General features: G+C 46.1%; 1 long non-coding RNA gene across 2 annotated transcripts in view; it reads right to left on the bottom strand.

Annotated features, from left to right (window-relative positions):
- Nucleotides 1-6,662: 6,662 nt before the first annotated feature.
- Nucleotides 6,663-18,980, bottom strand: part of LOC108521395 (uncharacterized) — a 21,995-nt gene continuing 9,677 nt past the window's right edge. Inside the window, exons 2-4 of one of the 2 annotated variants that reach the window (XR_001883176.1) lie at nt 10,050-10,100; nt 8,967-8,972; nt 6,663-8,496 (exon numbers count right to left, since the gene is read on the bottom strand). This is a non-coding gene — a long non-coding RNA (uncharacterized LOC108521395). The remainder of the gene's footprint in view (nt 8,497-8,966; nt 8,973-10,049; nt 10,101-18,980) is intronic. The other variant, XR_001883177.1, reaches the window with a different exon arrangement.

Below are 18,980 nucleotides of genomic sequence, written 5' to 3'. Positions count from 1 at the left end.
GTTGCCCAGGATGTTCTTGAACTTCTGGGCTCAAGTGGATCCCCCTGCCTCAGCCTTTCAAAATGCTGAGACTGCAGGCATGAGCCACCACACCAAGCCTGCCACAATGTTACTTCTATAGCAGGATATACTGTGCCTTTTCTCGACAATCCCTAGTGTTAGGTGATGAGCGATGAGGACATTTTTTATTTGTTTAGTATTACAAATAATGCTGTCATGAACATCCAGATATGTAATTCTTTGCACAACTTTCTGTGAATTCCTGGAGGCAGAGCTGTTTTAATACATATCTCTAGATGTTCCCCTAGAAAGATTTTACCAGACAAAGCATGCACCCTATGAACCAGGGGTCAGTGATTTTTCCCATGCACTCTTGCCAATGCTGGCTTTAAAAAAACTTGCCAGTTTGAAATCCCAGATTTGTAAAAGCCACTAATGCCACATATAACATCTGAGGCTAAGCACCTAATCAGGTGCTTGGAACTTGAGTGTGGCCATACTGTGCCAGCATGGGGTACCAGGGTATCCCCACTCCCTTGGCAAAGAAGCAGCCAGACACTGCATGAGCAATACCATTTATTAAGTGCCTGCAGTTGTCAGATCTTTTAGATACATATTTAAATTCTCAACTAAATACTTGCTAAGTGGACATTGTAGGTACATCCTACAGTTGAAAAACCTGACTTCTCAGATTGGCTGAGGAACTTGCTGGAGATTCAAACCCCAGGCTGCCTGATTTCAAAAGCTGTAGTCTTTCTACTGCACCATTCTGCTTGTCCCCTCCGGAAGGAGCTAGAAGGAGGGTTTGACTTCAGGCAGGTGCATTCACTGCTGGGGAGAAAAACATCTAAGTACACAGCAACGGGAGTAAGTGGAGGGAGGGAGGAAAGGGCTGGGATGGGGAGGCTGCTGCAAGTAGATTCATGAACGTCTAGGTTCCACACAGGAGCAGTGGCGTTATGGGATAGAGGGCAGTGGGTGGCGTGGTCCCTGAAGCCTGAGCCGAGAGGGGGCAGGTGGAAGACCTGCTCACCAGGCTGGCCAGCTTTAAGGATAGGGAAGCCGGGGTGTCTTGCTCATTGTTAGAACTGCCCTCCCATCCAGACCTCTTCCAGAGTACCCTAGCACACCTGTGGTGCTGGAACCCGGGCACCCCTTGGGGGACTCCTTGCTGGGGCAAGGCACAGGTTCTAGGAGAGAGATGCGGGACAGACCTGGAGCCACAGCCAAGCACAGTCACTACCCACAGCCAGCACAAAAGGCCACTTGCCCTTGACCTTCATATTTGGTAGACTAGAGGTACAAATGACGGACTTCAGACTACCAGGGGGATACAAGGTTGAAGGGAGAGCCTGTTATCAGATGGTTTTTTTCTTGGGTTACATTTTTGGGCCACTCAACTAATATAGGTCATCATGAATGAACATTCAAAAACAAATCCTGGCCGGGCACTGTGGCTGTAATCCCAGCACTTTGGGAGGCTGAGGCAGGTGGATCATTTGAGGCCAGGATTTTGAGACCAGCCTGGCCAACATGGTGAAACCCCATCTCTACTAAAAATACAAAAATTAGCTGGGTGTGGTGGCGGGTGCCTGCAATCCAGCTACTCGGAGGCTGAGGCAGAAGAATCTCTTGAACCCGGGAGGTGGAGGTTGCAGTGAGCCGAGATCGTGCCACTGAACTCCAGCCTGGGTGACAGAGCAAGACTCTATCTCGAAAAAAAAAAAATTATTTGTTTATAGTATATCAACATACCATAGCATTTAACCCTTTATGGCATTTCTCCTTTTGTTTGATTCTAGGAGGCTGCTAGGTCTCTCTTGACCTCAGTGAGCCCCAGCAATCACCAACCAAGGAAGGGGCCCAGGGAGCCTCTTCCAGTCCGGAAGCCTTCTCTCCATGCTTTTCTCTGTGGCAAGACCAACTGTCAGAGCCTCCACAGCCTGAGGGCCTGGGTGGTGTGACCCCTGCAGAATAGGGGGAGCAGAGGGAAAGCTAGGCGTTGAAGTCCCCGGTTTCACCTCTGCTTCCGGAGTAGTGGTGTGACCCTGCGCAAATTGTTAACCTCTCTGAGTCTCTACTCTCTCATCTGTAAAACCGAGACAGTTATGTCCCCCGGAGTCTTGGTGAGGCTTATTCTGAGTAGCTGGGACTACAGGTCTGTGCCACCACGCCCACCTAATGCTTTTTGTATTTTTTTGTAGGGGAGGAGTTTTGCTATATTGCCCAGGCTGGTCTTGAACTTCTGGGCTTAAGTGATCCTCCCACCTCGGCCTCCCCAAGTGCTGGGATTACAGGCTTGAGCCACTGTACCCAGCTGGTGAGACTTATTCTGAGATACAGCACAGTGAAGAGCCCAGACAGTGCCTGGAATGTGACATGCCCTCAGTTCCTGTTCATTTTTTTCCTAGTGCCTGGAACAATTAAAAAGTATGTGACACTTGAGATTCTCCAGAGAAAGATAGGTAATCAAGGTTGAAGAATTGAGGCAGGCAAGTGTGGGATGGTGGAAGGAGTCCTGGCCTCTGCTGGAGATTGCAGGCAAAATTTTAACCTCTCTGGGCTTGCATCCTCACCTGGAAAATGAAGTGTGTGAATGGGTCATTTCCAAAGGTGCTTCTAGCTGCAAGGCTACCCCCAGCCTAGAAGAGCTAGCCCCCTCTGTTGCTTTTCACCACCCACATGCAGCCTTCTCTCTGGTTGGACAAGCCGAGTGCATTGCTTCACAGCCTCTTGTAGCCCTGCCAGGACCTCAGTCACCCAGGAAAGGCCTCACCCTTGATCCTGGAGTGACCTCAACCACATCCACTGTGTCTTATCCTGTGTGGGGTTGCAGGCTGCCCTCTTCGGCTTCCTTCTCCTCTCCTCCCATCATGCCCTCTTCCTCCTTTCCACATTCTCCTCTCTTTCCCACACCCAGCATCCTCCCAGCCACATCGATCATGGCACCTGTCCCCTGTGTGAGGTCCTGCCACCTTGACACAGTGGGGCCCTCTCCTAGTGCCCCCTGCATAATATTTGAGAAGATGAGACCACAGACAGCAGCAGCAGCTGCTAACACCGGCTCTGCAGGCTCTACAGGCCCAGTTACTGGAGGTCCAAGTTGAAAGTTGGGCTAGGACAGAGAGTTTTTGGGATGAGGTGGGTGGGGAGCACACCATCCTCTGAAGTCATTCATTCCCCAGGGGGTCCATGAACTCTGTTAAGACAGGGGTAACATCTTATTTATAAATCTGTCCCCTGCTCACAGCCCAGTATGGGGCACAGAAGAGGCACTTGGGGAGTGTTCCAGAAGGTTGGAGGAAGGAATGAATAATATTCTTTGAGCACCTAGTGTGTAACAGGCACTGTTCTAGGTGCTGAGACATAGCAGTGAACAAATGAAGCAACAATCCCAGTCCTTGAGCTGGCATTCTAGGAAGGGTGGGAAAGGTCGGCAAACAACCTGTTAGTATGTACCTTACTTATTTACTGTGTTTAACAATAGATAGGTAAAGCAGACAGCATGTCGGAGGGTAATACACGCTGTGTGGAGCAGAGGGGAGTAAAGTGGGAGAGAGGAGGCCAGGAGTACAATGTACACTGAGTGGCCAAGGAAGGCCCCATGGAGGGAAGCAGGGAAAAATCAGTTCTTCTGTCGGTGCCCCAGTCCCAGCCCACAGCATTCTGATACGACTGCCTTTTTTCCCTCCCCTCCCCTCCCCTTCCCTTTCGAGATTGAGTCTCACTCTGTCACCCAGGCTGGAATGCAATGACATGATCTCGGCTCACTGCAAACTCCACCTCCCGGGTTCAAGCGATTCTTCCACCTCAGCCTCCTGACTAGCTGGGACTACAGGCACCCACCACCATGCCCAGATAATTTTTGTATTTGTGTAGAGACGGGGTTTTACCATGTTGGCCAGGCTGGTCTTGAACTCCTGACCTCAGGTGATCTGCCAGCCTCGGCCTCCCAATGTGCTAGGATTACAGGCGTGAGCCACCACGCCCAGCTGTGACTGCCCTTTTCTGAACACCCCAGGCAGTTGTCCCCTTCCTCAACTGCCCTTGCTCTTAGTATGGGCCAAGCTCTCAGTTTCTCCCCTGGGTGGCTGGAAGTTTTATTTCTGGTGCTCATGGGAGAAAAAAATGGCCACTATTCTAGAAGCCTAGGAAAAATGTCCCCTCCCAGAACATTCTGTCTCCAGCTCACATAAGGCATGGCCAGCAGCCTGCCTGCCTACCTCAGGCAAGGCCCAGGTCCTCTGCAGATTATGTGTCCTTGTGGGTAAAGGGGGCTGGGGCTAGAGGGGCTTGATGAGATGGCAGGAGGGTGGCGGTCTCTCTCCCCACTCTCTCCTATCCCAACCTCCACGTCATGCATTCATACACTGTTTCTTCCCAGTGCTTCTAGTATCTGTCTGTGGTGTCTTCCTACATTAGAACATCAGCACCCAAGGGCAAGGACACCTAGAAGAGATCCTAGCTTGCGGTTGTTGCCCATTAATTATTTTTCCAATGGAATGAATGGATGAATGGATTCTTTCAATTTATTCAGCTATTTAAAACATGTAGGGAGCACCCAATGCACACAGCTCCATATCAGGCCCAAATACCTGTATAAGCATGGCCCCCAGATTTGCACTATAGAAGAGGAGGTACAAGTTTGCCCCAAACGAGCACTTTCCTGTGTACCTGATGAGAGCTTCATGGGCCCTGGGGCGATCAGGGTGGACTTCGTGGAGGAGGTGGACTTCGTGGAAGAGGTGGACTTTGATCTAGGATTTGCAGGGCAGATAATAGGTAGACCTTCACCCTCTGCCCTTTGGTTTTTCTTGTGTCATGTACACCCTACCACATGATTCCAGGCTACCTCCCTCACCCCACCCCAGCTTGGTACTTCAGCTTACAACCCAGAGGTGGAATTCTTGGCTTGTCATCTGAGACCGGGGTTTAAGAAACCTGCAGCTCAAGTCTTGTCATCTGAGACCGGGGTTTAAGAAACCTGCAGCTCAAGTCTATCAGGCCAGGCAGGGGTTTTCCTAAGGAACCAGCCTCTTCCTCCTAAAATGTGTGTGCCTTGACAAGTAGGGATGACTGGCAGCTGGGACACAATGGGTCTTTCCCCAGCCGGGGAGAGGCAGGGTGTGGTAGCCATGCTGGCAGGCAGGGAGATGGATTTCGAGGCAAAGGTGGTTCAGACTGTCTTTCTTCCAAGTGAGGTGGAGTCTCCCCTGCTCTGGTGTGGCTGTGTTGAGTGCGTGGTGCTGAGACTGTCACTGCTATCACCCTTCTCTCTACTCATCCCCCTTGATAGATGACTGTTGGCATCCTTGACATCTCTTGCCTTGGTCCCACAAGCAGCCCGAGGCTGTGGCAAGACTCTAGGCCAGGCCTCAGAAGTTCTTGGGGCTGGTCCCAGTTCCACAAATTTTGTCAGATCACACCCCCTTTCTGGGCCTGATTTCCTCGATTTGCAAATGGGTACCTCCGTGTCTGTGCTGCTCAGCTCTCATTTTGCTGTGATGCTCAAAGGAGACCATGCAGCTTGGGGCTTAGCACAGTGACCCAGAGGCTCTAGGAGGCCAGGGCCCCAGTCCCAGCCCTGCCACTTCCCAACTGAGGGACCTTGGGCAAGCTGCTTAACTTCTCTGGGCCTTGGTTTCCCCATCCATACAGAGGGTGACAGGAGTACCTGGGATGACCTTAATGCATAATGATGCTTTTAACCCCAAGACTGGTGGTATAGACTTGATGAAGTGGAGGCTTTTACTATTTGCCACTAGAAATGAATGGGGGCTAGACACAATGGCTCAGGCCTGCAATTCCAGCACTTTGGGAGGCTGAGGCAGGAGGATTGCTTGGGCCCAGGAGTTCGAGACCAGCCTAGGCAATATGGTGAAACCTCCTCTTAAAAAAAAAAGAAAAAAGAAAAAAGAAAAGAAAAGTAAGCAATAGGAAAGTATTTTGTAAACTGAAAAATGTCACAAATATCATTGGTGCTGCTTCTATGATTGTGGGTAATGGCATTCCCCTCTGGTGCTCTCTGAAAAGTCTGCAAAGGCAGGGCCCAGGAGAGGGAGTCCTATGCCCTCCCTGGAGTTGGGAGTGGGGATTAGGGCTGGGGGAAGGGGCTAGGGGCTCTGGGAAGCAGATCTGGACATGACTACATCATCTCTAGTCCCTCAGCCACAGACAGGGCTGCCTCCCCATACTCATGGGGAGATCTTCAGTGTAGGTGGCTTGTGGAGTGAGAGGAAAGGATGTAGGCCTCTCTGCAAAACTCTCTTGCATGACAACTTATGGGATCAAAAATAAGAACGGCAATAGTGAGGAACTAGACATCACGTGCTGCTCCCTGATGGGCTGCCCCAAGAAGGAGACAACCCCAAATGTGCTATTCCTGCCAGAAATGCATACCCTGAATTTAATCACGCAGAAGCAGCAAACTCAAATCGAGGGATATTCTGCAAAACCACTGGTCTGCAGTCTTAAAAAGAAATGTAGGTGTCTTGGATGTCAAAAAAAAAAAAAAAAAACAAGGAGGGCAAAGATTGTAGGCTAAAGAGACTTGACAAATCCATAAAATGCTTTGATTCTTGATTGGCTCCTCGATCAAAACAAATCTTTTAAAAAAAAAAAACTGTTGGAACAACTGAGGAAAATGAACTAAGAATGGTATGTTAACTAATGGGATTTATTAATGCAAAGTTTTTTGAGGGTCATCATTGTATTGTAGTTATATGGAAAGCTGTTCTTGTTCCTAGGAGGTGCCTGGTTTAGAGGTAAAATGCCATGTCTCCAACACACACAAACATGTACACTGAGAGAAACGAAACAAAAGTGGTGAATCCAGGTGAAGGGTATATGCATGTTCATTGTGCTATTCTTGCAACTTTTCTGTTGGCTTGATAATTTGTAAAATAAAAAGTTGGGAGAAAAGCCATTGTAGTGCTATCAACCGGAGTCTCTGACATCTACTAGAAAATATCTGCCTATGCAGGTCGGGAGGAGAAGCCAAAGTCAGAGATCCAAGGGGAGTCCCACACACCCTCTACCTAATTACAGTTCAAACCCCGTGGGGCTTTCTGTGTTTTGTACAGCATAGGGTGAGCACATACCAGGCGCTCAGCACCTACCCCATCCCTGGCACTGTAAAGACACTGAGATATCAAGATGTGACCTCTGCTCTTTCAGTGCACACAGTTCAAGGGAGAGTCTTCACTCACTTCTTCATGCTAATGCAGAGTATGTTGTCCATACATCAGTCCAAAGACTCACAAATAAACCTCAGGATTTCCAGGGGAAGATGGAAACAGAGATTAGTAACAGCAGCAGCCTCCATGAACTGGGTGCTTCCAGGAGTCAAACACGAAGCTAAGCCTTGTCTTTGTCTGCCCATCACCATGTGTCCTTTTCATGACAGCTGACCATGCAGGAAGGGATTTTTTTTTACAAGATAGAAACTCTGGCTCAGAGAGGTCAGATCACTTGCCTAAAAGTCACCCAGCTAGAGGGTGGCAGATCTGAAGAAAGTAGCATGATCTCAGCCGTGAAGAGGTTTAACAAGTTGGCTTGATGGAGAAGGACATGCCAGGAGCAGCTTGAGGGAAGGTGTGGTGTAAAGAAGGTGAGGGCAGGTTTCCTCAGCTTCAGCACCAGTGACATTTGGGGCCTGATCAATCTCTGTTGTGGGGGCTGTCCTGTGCATTAGCAGCACCCCTGGCCTCTACCCACTGGATGTGAGTGGTCAGGAGTATGACCACCACCTTCATTGTGACAACTGAAAAGGTATTCAGATATTGCCAAATGTCTCCTGGGAGATAAGACTGCCCCAATTGAGAATCACTGGGGTACAGCATCTACACTCTGCCCTAAGCTGAAGGGAATCTCTTGGCACAGCCTTGTTCCTGGCTGGAGGACTGTGTCTCTGCCCCTGAGGGTGAGCAGGTAGACAGGGCCTGGCATAAGCTCCGCATTATCTCTGTAGGACCTCTCACAGGGCAGGGCCTCAGGTGCTGGCTGCAGCTCCTCCACCACCACTGTCTCACTTCCATTTCTGCTCTGGCTGCTGTGATGGTTAATTTTTGGGTCAACTTGACTGAGCATGGGGTGCCCAGACATTTGGTCAAACACTATTCTTTCTGGGTATGTCTATGAGGGTGTTTGTGGATGAGATCATCATTTGAGTAAAGCAGATTGCCCTCAAATGTAGGTGGGCCTCATCCAATCAGTTGAGGGTCTGAATGGAATGAAGAGGTTGGCCCTCACTCTGAAGAAGAAGGGAACTACTTCTGCCAACTGCCTTCCAGCTGCGGTATCAGTGCTCTCCCTGCTTTCAGACTTGAACTAAAACATTGGCTCTTCCTTGGTCTCTAGTCAGCTGACATTCAGACTAGAACTGCACCATCAGCTCTCCTGGGTCTCCAGCTTGCTGACTGCAGATCTCAGGACTTGGCAGCTTCCATAATTGTTTGAGCCAATTCCTTATAAGAACTCTCTCTCTTCTCTCTCTCTCTGCCCCCTGCCCCATCCACACACACACACACACAGTTGACCCTTGAACAACATAGGTTTGAGCTGCATGTACTCACTTATACACAAATTTTTCTCAATAAAAAGTGTACTGGCAGGCGCAGTGTCTCACGCCTGTAATCCCAACACTTTGGGAAGCTGAGGCAGGTGGATCACGAGGTCAGGAGTTTGAAACTAGCCTGGCCAACATGGCAAAACCCTGTCTCTACTAAAAATACAAAAATTAGTGGGGTGCAGTGGTGGGCGCCTGTAATCCTAGCTACTCAGGAGGCTGAGGTAGGAGACTTGCTTGAACCCAGGAGGCGGAGGTTGCAGTGAGCCAAGATTACGCCATTGAACTCCAGCCTGGGTGATAGAGTGAGACTCTGTCTCAAAAAAGCAAAACAAAACAATAACAAAAAAAGTGCATTGAGTGTGCCTGCTTCTCCTGCCTCCCCTTCCACCTCCCCTACCTCTTTCTCCTCTGCCATTTCTGAGACAGCAAGACCAACTCCTCCTCTTCCTCCTCCTCAGCATACTCAACATGAAGATGAGAATGAAGCCCTTTATGATGACCCACTTCCACCTAATGAATACTAAATATATTTCCTCTTTCTTATGATTTTCTTAATATTTTCTTTTCTCTTGCTTACTTTATTGTAAGAATACAATATATCATACATATGAAATATGAAATATGTGTTAATTGACTATTCATGTTATTGAAGGCTTCTAATCCACAGTAGCCTATTAGTAGGTAAGTTTTTGGGGATCAAAAGTTATATGTGAATTTTTGATTACCTGGGAAGTTGGTGCCCGTAATCCCTGTGTTGTTTAAGGTCAAATGTTTATGTATATATAAATGTTATATATATATACACAATATGATATATATAAATGTTATATATATACACAGTATGATATATATAAATGTTAATTTTTTATGGGGACACTTGAAACACAGTGTATATATATATACATATTTTTTATTTATGCAAAATAAAATCTCACATGTCTAGTTCATGCACCATGGTCAGACTGGGATTGGGTTAAAGGCCTTATTTGGAAAGGTAAATGAGATGGGAAAAGAAGACTGGCTTGAGGTTTGACTGCAGAGGCATATTTTATATATATAGTATGTTTTGAGTGTCTCCACAAAAACTTATGCTGAAATTTAATTGCCACTGATGGAACTGGGAGGTGAGGCCTTAAAATGTGATTGGGTCATGAGGGTAGAGCCCTCATGAATGGATTAATGCTGTTAACACAGGAGTGAGTTAGTTCTAGGAAGTGCATTAGTTCTCACGAGAGCAGTTCATCATAAAGGTGAGCTCACATTGCCCTTGCAGTCTCTTCTGTATGCACTTCTTTGCCCTCTCCCCTTCTGCCATGAAAGCCTTCACCAAATGGTCAAGCAGATTCTGGTGCCATGCCCTTGAACTTATCACCGCCATCCCCCACCCAGCCACTCTACGGGTTGTTAGATATTTTGACCACCTCCTCTTTGCTCACTCCACTGTTCAACTCACTGCATCATCAATGCATTTATTACAAACCTATCACAAGCTAGGTCTTATGCTAGGTGCTCCTCTCAACAGGTTCTTGAGCTGGCAGGGGGAGAGAGACATTCAAACACCAAGGATTAATATACTATGACAGGTATGAAGACAGAAGCCTATAAGGGTCCCCAGACAGTGCCATGGAGGTAGGGCATGGTCAGCTCCACCTGTAGAGGTGTCTAAAGGGAGGCTTGCAAGCTGCATCTTGAAGGACGAGCAGAAAATTGTACATGAGGACAAGTAGGAAGGAAATTCCAGGAAGAAGGATCAGCATGTGCAAAGGCATGGAGGTTGTCCATAGAATGTAAAGAGAAAATATTAAAACCTGTAATTATACTAATTTTTGGCCTCATACTTTTACATTTTCTGTTTTATAGCCATTTAAAAATGCGCATAACATATTAACATAGTGATTAATGTGTACACTTTTTTAAAATATGCACATTTTGGGGTATACAGTCCCCACAGTTTTTACTAATGCATGATCAAAAATGTTGCCAAGGCTGGTTTGGGACATGCTACGTTCGAAAGGCTTGTGGATGTCCAAGAGGTAACGTCTACGCTTGGGGCTAGATATGGGTCTGGGGGTTGGGGAGACAGCCTTGAGCGTTGGGGGTGAGGAAGGGAGAGGGGCTGAGATGGCCGTGAGTACACAGAAACAGGGCAGGGTGGAGGATGGAGAAAGTGGTTTGAGGCCTGGCTGCACTTTGAATCACCTGGGGAGCTTTTAAACTATTCACTCTTGGCTCTTCTGATTTAATTGGCCTGGGGAGAAGCCCAGGCATCATCATCTTTCAAATTTTCTAAGTGATTCCAATTGCAACCGGAGTTGAGGACCACTGCTTTAGACTAGTCTTCAACATTTCCTGTTGTACATCCCCTAAATAAATTTTGGAAAACTGCATACTCTGTTCCACAATTTTAAGTTGACATCTAAATTTCATATCATAATTTTAACAGCTGCAGAAAAACATAATTTCCCTCATGTTGTGTATAGTTTCTCCAGAACCTCAGAGGTGCATATTTCGTTTAATTTATGGAAAATATCTGCCATGTAAGCTAATTGGCAAAGCCAAAATTCATTGCCAACCCAGTCAGCCCAATTAGACTTACTATCCACCAAAGGAAATCTGAAGTCATTTTCAGACTCAAATAAATGTAATACACAGCCTCAAGACAAAGCCTGCCCATAATATTTCAATTCTAGATTCTAATTCTAAGCAAAATAGACAACACACAGAATCTTGCCACCTAGAATTTGTCCCGTAAATGGAACAAAGTGCTGTTCCCCTCAATTTCTATAGCAGATGCTTTCTGTGCTTTGAAGGGGTCTCTGTCTCAGGGGGTGTGCATTCTCCAATCACCACTTTTTTTGGGTTTCCAGTAGTGTGCACATGTCTAGTTCATGTACCATGGTCAGACTGGGATTGGGTTAAAGGCCTTGTTTGGAAAGGTAAATGAGATGGGAAAAGAAGACTGGCTTGAGGTTTGACTGCAGAGGCAAATAGATCCACATCAGAAAAGAAGACATAGAGAAGTTGAGGATCTGGAAATCTATATCTTTAAAACTGTCTGCAACAGATCCATGCATATATGGTCACTTGATTTACAACAAAGGAGCTGATACAATTCTATAGAGAGAAGGATGGTCTTTTTTATGCCTATTCATAAGGGGAAAAAAGGGGGAAAAAAAACTCTGACCCCTTCCTCACACCATACACATTAATTCAAGATAAATCATAGACTTCAATGTGAAAAGTAAACCAATAAAGCTCCTAGAAGCAAACAGAGTAGGGTGGGGGGCAGTCTCCATGACCAAGCAAAGATCTTTTAAGCTGGACATAAAAGGCACTTACTATAAATTTTAAAAATTTGTAAGTTAGACTTCATTAAAACAAAACCCTCTTTTAATCAAAAGATTAAAAGAGGACAAGAGACAAGAGATTTTCCCAACGCATATATCAGACAAAGGACTCATATCCTGAATATATAAAGGTTTCCTACAAATCAATAAGAAAAACGCAGGCCAGGCGCGGTGGCTCAAGCCTGTAATCCCAGCACTTTGGGAGGCTGAGACGGGCGGATCACAAGGTCAGGAGATCGAGACCATCCTGGCTAATACGGTGAAACCCCGTCTCTACTAAAGAATACAAAAAACTAGCCTGGCGACGAGGCGGGCGCCTGTAGTCCCAGCTACTTGGGAGGCGGAGGCAGGAGAATGGCCTAAACCTGGGAGGCGGAGCTTGCAGTGAGCTGAGATCCGGCCACTGCACACCAGCCTGGGCGACAGAGCCAGACTCCGTCTCAAAAAAAAAAAAAAAGAAAAAAAAAGAAAAACGCAACCGAACCAACAAATACTGGGAGCAAAAGACTTGAATAAGCATTTTACAAATGAGGGTGCCTAAAGGGTCAGTAAGCACCTGAAAAGGCACTCAGCACCATTAGTTGTCAGGGAAATGCAAAATAAAATCTCAGTGAGATTCTATGATACTCTCATCAGAATGGCTTAAAATGATAAAGACTGACAATGCCAAGAGTTGTTGAGGAGGTTTAAGCTCTCATACATTACTGGTGGGAAAATAAACTGGTAAAAGCCAACATACCCCTATCCTAATTCCCAGCAATTCCACTCCCATGCATTTATCCAAGACATGGCAGGTGCTGTAGTTTACCCAGTGTGCAGGACATAAGGAGGTATGTTGTTGTAGAGAATTGAGAACAGTAATAAAAATGGCTAAGTCAGTTTGCTTTTTATTATCTATTACTGCATAACAAATCACTTCAAAATGCAGTGGCTTTAAACAGCAATAATCTTTTTTTAAAAATTCGGTCATAATTTTTGTGGCTTTGGAAATGTCATGGCTGGGCAGCTCTTGTTTGAGATCTCTCATGTAGTTGCAATCATATGTCATCTGAGGGCTTGATTGGGGCTGGGGGTCCACTTCTAGGGTAGGTCACTCACATGGCTGGAAAGTGAATGCTGGCTATTGTCGAGGGGCTCAGTACCTTTCCCTAGGGTCCTGTTTATGGAGCTGCTTGAGTGTCCTCATGGTCTGGTAGCTGGCTTTCCCTGGAAGGAGCCATTCAGGAGAGCAAGGTGGAAACTACAATGCCTTCACCTTGGAAGTCATCTGCTGAGACTGCTACTGTAATCCAGTGATCAAGGCCAGCCCTAATTCAATGTGAGAGGGGGCCAAGGAGTGTGTGAATGCCAGAAGCAAGGATCCCAGGGATACATCTTGGAGGCTGGCTACAACAAATGGTGTCGTAATAAGCCCTGTATCCTTGGCCACTTGCACAGCCACCATGGGGTGGCTCTGCAGCACTTGCTGGATGAGTACAGAGTAGAATAGAAGGATGGGGCTTGTCCACATGGCTCTCTCCTGGGAAGCAGCACTGTGGCAGGGTGTGCTCCCAAGGAAGAGAGGACCCACAGACTACTGCTGGCCCCCCTTTCCTGGAGTGTGGTTTGTAGGGGGTGAGGGAGTTGGGGCACAGGCTGCTTTCTACCTCTAAGAACAGAGCAAAGGCCCTGAGATGGGTCTCTGATTGTCCTGCCTCTGGACCTTGAACAGCCAGTTAAAGACCAGTGATACGCCCCATGGTGGCTCCCAGTCACTTCCTCTCTGGACTGAATTGATTTCAGCATGAGGGAATACACCAGAATATGCCCTGGGCACACGCAGGTGAAGCTGCTCGCAAGGGATGAATCAGAAGTTAAAGGTGCAGGGAGAGGGCAAAAGTCACATGGGTGTGCATGTCCCAACTTATTTCTCCAACTCCCTACAGGAACTTAAAGTGGGTAGAGCATTGGACCTAGAGAGCACTGAGCATGCACTCAAAGGGCTTTGACAGATGATCATAGAGTGGAGTAGGAAGATTAGGAAGATAGGGCTTGCCCATGTGGCCTCTCCATTGAAGGCTACCATTCACGATGACAGAATACAGGAAGGAGATAAAGGCCTGTGTAGCCACGCTGACCCCAAAGTCCTTCACATCCCCCAACCTCAGTCCCTACTGGCTCTGGTGGGAGCTGCCGAGGCAGCAGTTCCGGATTCTGTTCCAACCTGGCAAGACTCCCGCCTCTGACCTTGTTCCAACTCTTCTAAACCAACTTCCCCAATGAATGCTTCCTTCTGATGATTGTGTCCAGCATTTACCTCCAAACCATCTTTCTCTCTCCTTTGTTGAATAGAACATATGGTTTTTTGTTTTGTTTTTGTTTTTGTTTTTTGTTTTGTTTTGTTTGTGTTTGTGTTTTTGTTTTTTGAGACGGAGTCTCACTCTATTGCCTAGGCTGGAGTGCTGTGGTGCAATCTCAGCTCACTCCAACCTCTGCCTCCTGGGTTCAAGAGATTCTCTTGTCTCAGCCTCATGAGTGGCTGGGATTACAGGCATGCGCCAGCACACCCAGCTAATTTTTGTATTTTTAGTAGAGATGGGGTTTTGCCATGTTGGCCAGGCTGGCCTCGAACTCCTGGCCTCAGATAATCTGCCCACCTCAGCCTCCCAAAGTGCTGTGATTACTGGCGTGAGCCACCGCACCCGGTGACTAGAATGTATTAAAACATTTTAAAATTACACAACAATGGATGTTTATTTGTTCTCCTTTCTTTGACCGATCTTAGTGAGCCTCCTCACCCTTGCTGCAATACTCCTATCCTGGTCTCCAGCTCCCATGTCTAACTTCAAGGTTGACTCATCCTAAAACTGACCTCTCCAAGGTCTACCTTCTTACAAGATACTTTTTAAAACTGTTACTAGGAGAAAATTGGAGAGGGTAGCGGATTTACCCACAGAGACAATCAGTGTTCCTTATGAACTAATAATTTCTGGATCGGTCTTTCATTCAATTATGGCCCCCAAATGGCAAATCGATCTGAATGCCCAGGGTGGTCCACGGTCAAGGCGAGAGTAATGAGAAAGATCCCCAAATACATTCAAGCTGATGGTGAGAACTATAAAACCTGGGCATGACCTGGCGGAGCAGTTGTGCAAGCCTCTCCAGGAAGTCCTGAGCATGGAAACAGACCCTGACTCAGCAGAATTTATGGGGTGAGCATCAGCCAAGCCCTGCTGCATCGTAGGACCAGGTGGGCTGGGCTGCCAGGGAGGCAGTGGTGAGATGGCTAGGGAGCCCACCCCAGCCAACGAATGACTTAAAGCCATTTCCTGGGCAGAACTGGTCCTATGGAACACCAGGGCCAGTCAGGAACCTGAAGCAGCAATGAACTTGCCCATGAAGATTGGGCTCTTGTCCACTGTCTTTCCTGACCAACTCCTTCTCATCCTTCAGGATTTGATGCAGATGTCACTTCCTCCAGGAGGCCCTCCCTCAGGGCACGGAGCACACAGAGGTGGACTCTAGGACTCACCTGCTTCCCTCTCTAGTTGCAGGTCCCTTGAGGGGGACTGTGGGTGATTCATCATTGTGTCCCTTGTGACCTCCAGGTGCTTGGGAGATGTGGAAAAAAATTAGGGAAGGAAAGTGGAAGCAAGGGAAGGAAAATTGAAGCAAGGGAAGAAAAGAGAAAGGGAGGAGGAAGAGAGGGAAGATAGAGAAAGGAAAACTCTTGTGCCCAGAGATTGTACAGATGTCTAAAGAGTCTCATCCCTGCTGGATGGACAGTGGCTTTATCAGCAGCAACACTACCTCAGCCTCCCTGGCATCTGGGACTCTGGCTGCTTACACATTTTTTGCTCCATGCAGGCCCAGCTCAGGGAGAGGTACTCAGGCCCAGGCTGGTGGTGCTGAGTACCAGGGCTTGGAGTTAAGGGGGTTTGCTGTGGGCACAGGTTGGCAAGTGAAGACGGACAGCTCTGGGGGCCACAACAGAGCTGGGCAACAGACTTTATGAAACCTGTATTAGATCTAGTTCTTGTTCATTTCTAATTGCTTATGTTATAATTCCAGAGCTGTGTTCTTAGAAGGAAACGTACTTTTATTTTAATGTTTTTCATAAGATGACAGTAGCATTATTGCCTTTCCTGATTATGAAGAAACCCTGTTGGCTGGGCATGGTGGCTCACGCCTGTAATCCCAGCCCTTTGGGAGGCCAAGGTGGGCAGATCACCTGAGGTCAGGAGTTCAAGACCAACCTGGTCAACATGGTGAGACCTCATCTTTACTAAATACACAAAACTTAACTGGGCGTGGTGGCAGGCGCCTGTAATCCCAGCTACTCAGGAGGCTGAGGCCAGAGAATCACTTGAACCTGGGAGGCAGAGGTTGCAGTGAGCTGAGATTGCAACACTGCACTCTAGCCTGCGCAGCAGAGAGAGACTCCATCTCAAAAAAATTTAAAAAATAAATAAATAAATAAATAAACCCTGTTATAACAAATACAAAGAATACAAAAATGATTTGAAATCCTAGAGATAATCATTGTCAATATTTTGTTGTATATTGTTCTAGAATATTTATATACTTATATTTATGTATTCTTATATTTGCATATTAATATATTTAAATATATAAAATATTTTTTTAAAAACAAAAGGTGGAATCACATTTTACATAGTGTTTTATAAACTGATTCTTTTCCCCACTCAGTAATGCCTTATGAAATTTTCTTACCAGTAAATAAAATTTCACATCATTATAGTGGCTGCAAGTATTTTACTTAATGAAGGTAACAATTTATTTAACCTCTTTGGCCATTTATGATTTCCCCCCAGCTTTTCACTCTTAGAAACTACTTTTGGAAAAGTTAACCCCAGCAACATCATTAAAACAAAACAACTATACCACAAAAGTCAGGTGAAAAAATCAGATGTGATTTTGAACAACAATTTTAGGGATAACTTCCTTGTAAATAATCGACCGTATTGTTAATTAAGTCAAATATTGTGGGAGAAACAGAACGGGGCATATCTGAGACTGAAATAATTGATAGTGAGGTATGGAAAAGGACAGTTTTCATTTTGAAAGGATCACTGAGCTTTCATTGTTTTGCAAAAATATACTTGTCTAAATATAGTTGTTTTGAACAATCTGTTGCCTGTAATCATTACCTCTACCAATCCCTTGTAGTACTGTGTCCTTTCAGGGTACAAGTGTTGGTCTGTCTATAAACACTAGAGATTTCTCCCTCTTCCAGGCACTTTGCTAGCCTCCGAGGATGGAGCAGTGAATAAAACCCACCCACACCTTACCCTCCTGGCAGTCAGCCTTAGAGGAGAGGCACACGGGCTTCCTGTCTGGTGAATGAGATGATATTGCTAAGCATATCGGGATACTGGAATCTCCTGCCTCTTCCTGGCATTTGCTTTGAGATAATCCGCGCCTCCCAGAACTTAGAGAATACTAAGTGCACAGGACATACCTGCCACCAGATCATTCAGGTACACGGTCTTTTCACTACTGAGATCTTTTCATTCCTGAGATCAGGCAAATTTCAGATCTGTTTTCATGAAGCTAGAAGAGGGCTTAAAGGTCACCTTGTCCAACTGACCTGGCCTGTTGAGGCTTGAATCTTCTCTCTGTAAACCTGAAAGAATTAAAAGGATCAGAATCCAGTTTAAAGTTTATTCAAGTGAAAAGGTGAAATGATCATCCAGGAGACAAAGACTCCAGAGAAATGGGATCTGTGCTCCAAAGTTAAGAGTTACGTTCTTACTTACACAGGTAGAAAACAAAGAAATTTAATGGGATTACAGCATTTTCTATATGAGAATGGTATAAGAATTACAACAAATTAATTAGTTATAGTCTGTTTGCTTTTCTCTACAGTTTGTTTTCCTTACTTTACAGCTGATTTTCATTTCCTCACTCACTTTAAAAGAGTGTATTTAACATTCCATCTTAAGGCAATGTGACAGCCATAAAGTCTTTATGTGAGAAAGGTAAGAGGGAAGTTAATCTATAATGAAGATTAACAATAAAAGGGAAGGGTCAACATTAAAAAATCAAATAAATTTCTATATATTAGCAATAAACAATTGGAATTTGAAAATAAAGTTGAAGCATTATTTACAGTAGTACCAGAAAACATGAAATACTTAGGTATAAATCTAACAAAATATGTGCAAGGTCTGTCTGCTGAAAACTATAAAGCACTAATAAAAAAAAAATCAAAGAGGCCAGGCACAGTGGCTCATACCTGTAATTCCAGCACTTTGGAAGTCCAAGGTGTGTGGATCACCTGAGGTCAGGAGTTCAAGACCAGCCTGGCCAACATGATGAAACCCCGTCTTTACTAAAAATACAAAAAATTAGCCAGGACCGTAGTGGCTGGTGCCTGTAATCCCAGCTGCTTGGGAGGCTGAGGCAGGAGAATTGCTTGAACCAGGGAGGCAGAGGTTGCAGTGAGCCGAGACGGCGCCACTGCACTCCAGCCTGGGCAACAGGAGCGAAACTCCATCTCAAAACAAAACAAAACAAAACAAACAAAAAACAAAGAAAACCTTAAAAAAAAGAAGAGGCATACCATGTTCACGGATTAGAAAATTAAATATTGCTAAGATATAAATTCTTCCCACACTGATTTAGATTCAATGCAAATCTTTTTTTCTTTTTATTTTTTTTTTGAGACGGAGTCTCGCTCTGTTGCCCAGGCTGGAGTGCAGTGGCCGGATCTCAGCTCACTGCAAGCTCCACCTCCCGGGTATACGCCATTCTCCTGCCTCAGCCTCCAGAGTAGCTGGGACTACAGGCGCCCGCCACCTCGCCCGGCTAGTTTTTGTATTTTTTTTAGTAGAGACGGGGTTTCACCGCGTTAGCCAGGATGGTCTCGATCTCCTGACCTTGTGATCCACCCATCTCGGCCTCCCAAAGTGCTGGGATTACAGGCTTGAGCCACCGCGCCCGGCCTCCATTCAATGCAATTCTAATAAAAATTCCAGCAGAATTTTTTTTTTTGTAAAAGTGGACAAGCTGCCAGGTGTGGTGGCTCACACCTGTAATCCCAGTACTTTGAGAGGCCAAGG

The sequence above is a fragment of the Rhinopithecus bieti genome, unplaced genomic scaffold, assembly GCF_001698545.2.
Source record: "Rhinopithecus bieti isolate Rb0 unplaced genomic scaffold, ASM169854v2 scaffold_57534, whole genome shotgun sequence".
Classification (NCBI taxonomy): Eukaryota; Metazoa; Chordata; class Mammalia; order Primates; family Cercopithecidae; genus Rhinopithecus; species Rhinopithecus bieti.
Note: the sequence above shows the minus strand (reverse complement) of the source record. Positions and strands in the feature narration are given on the sequence as shown.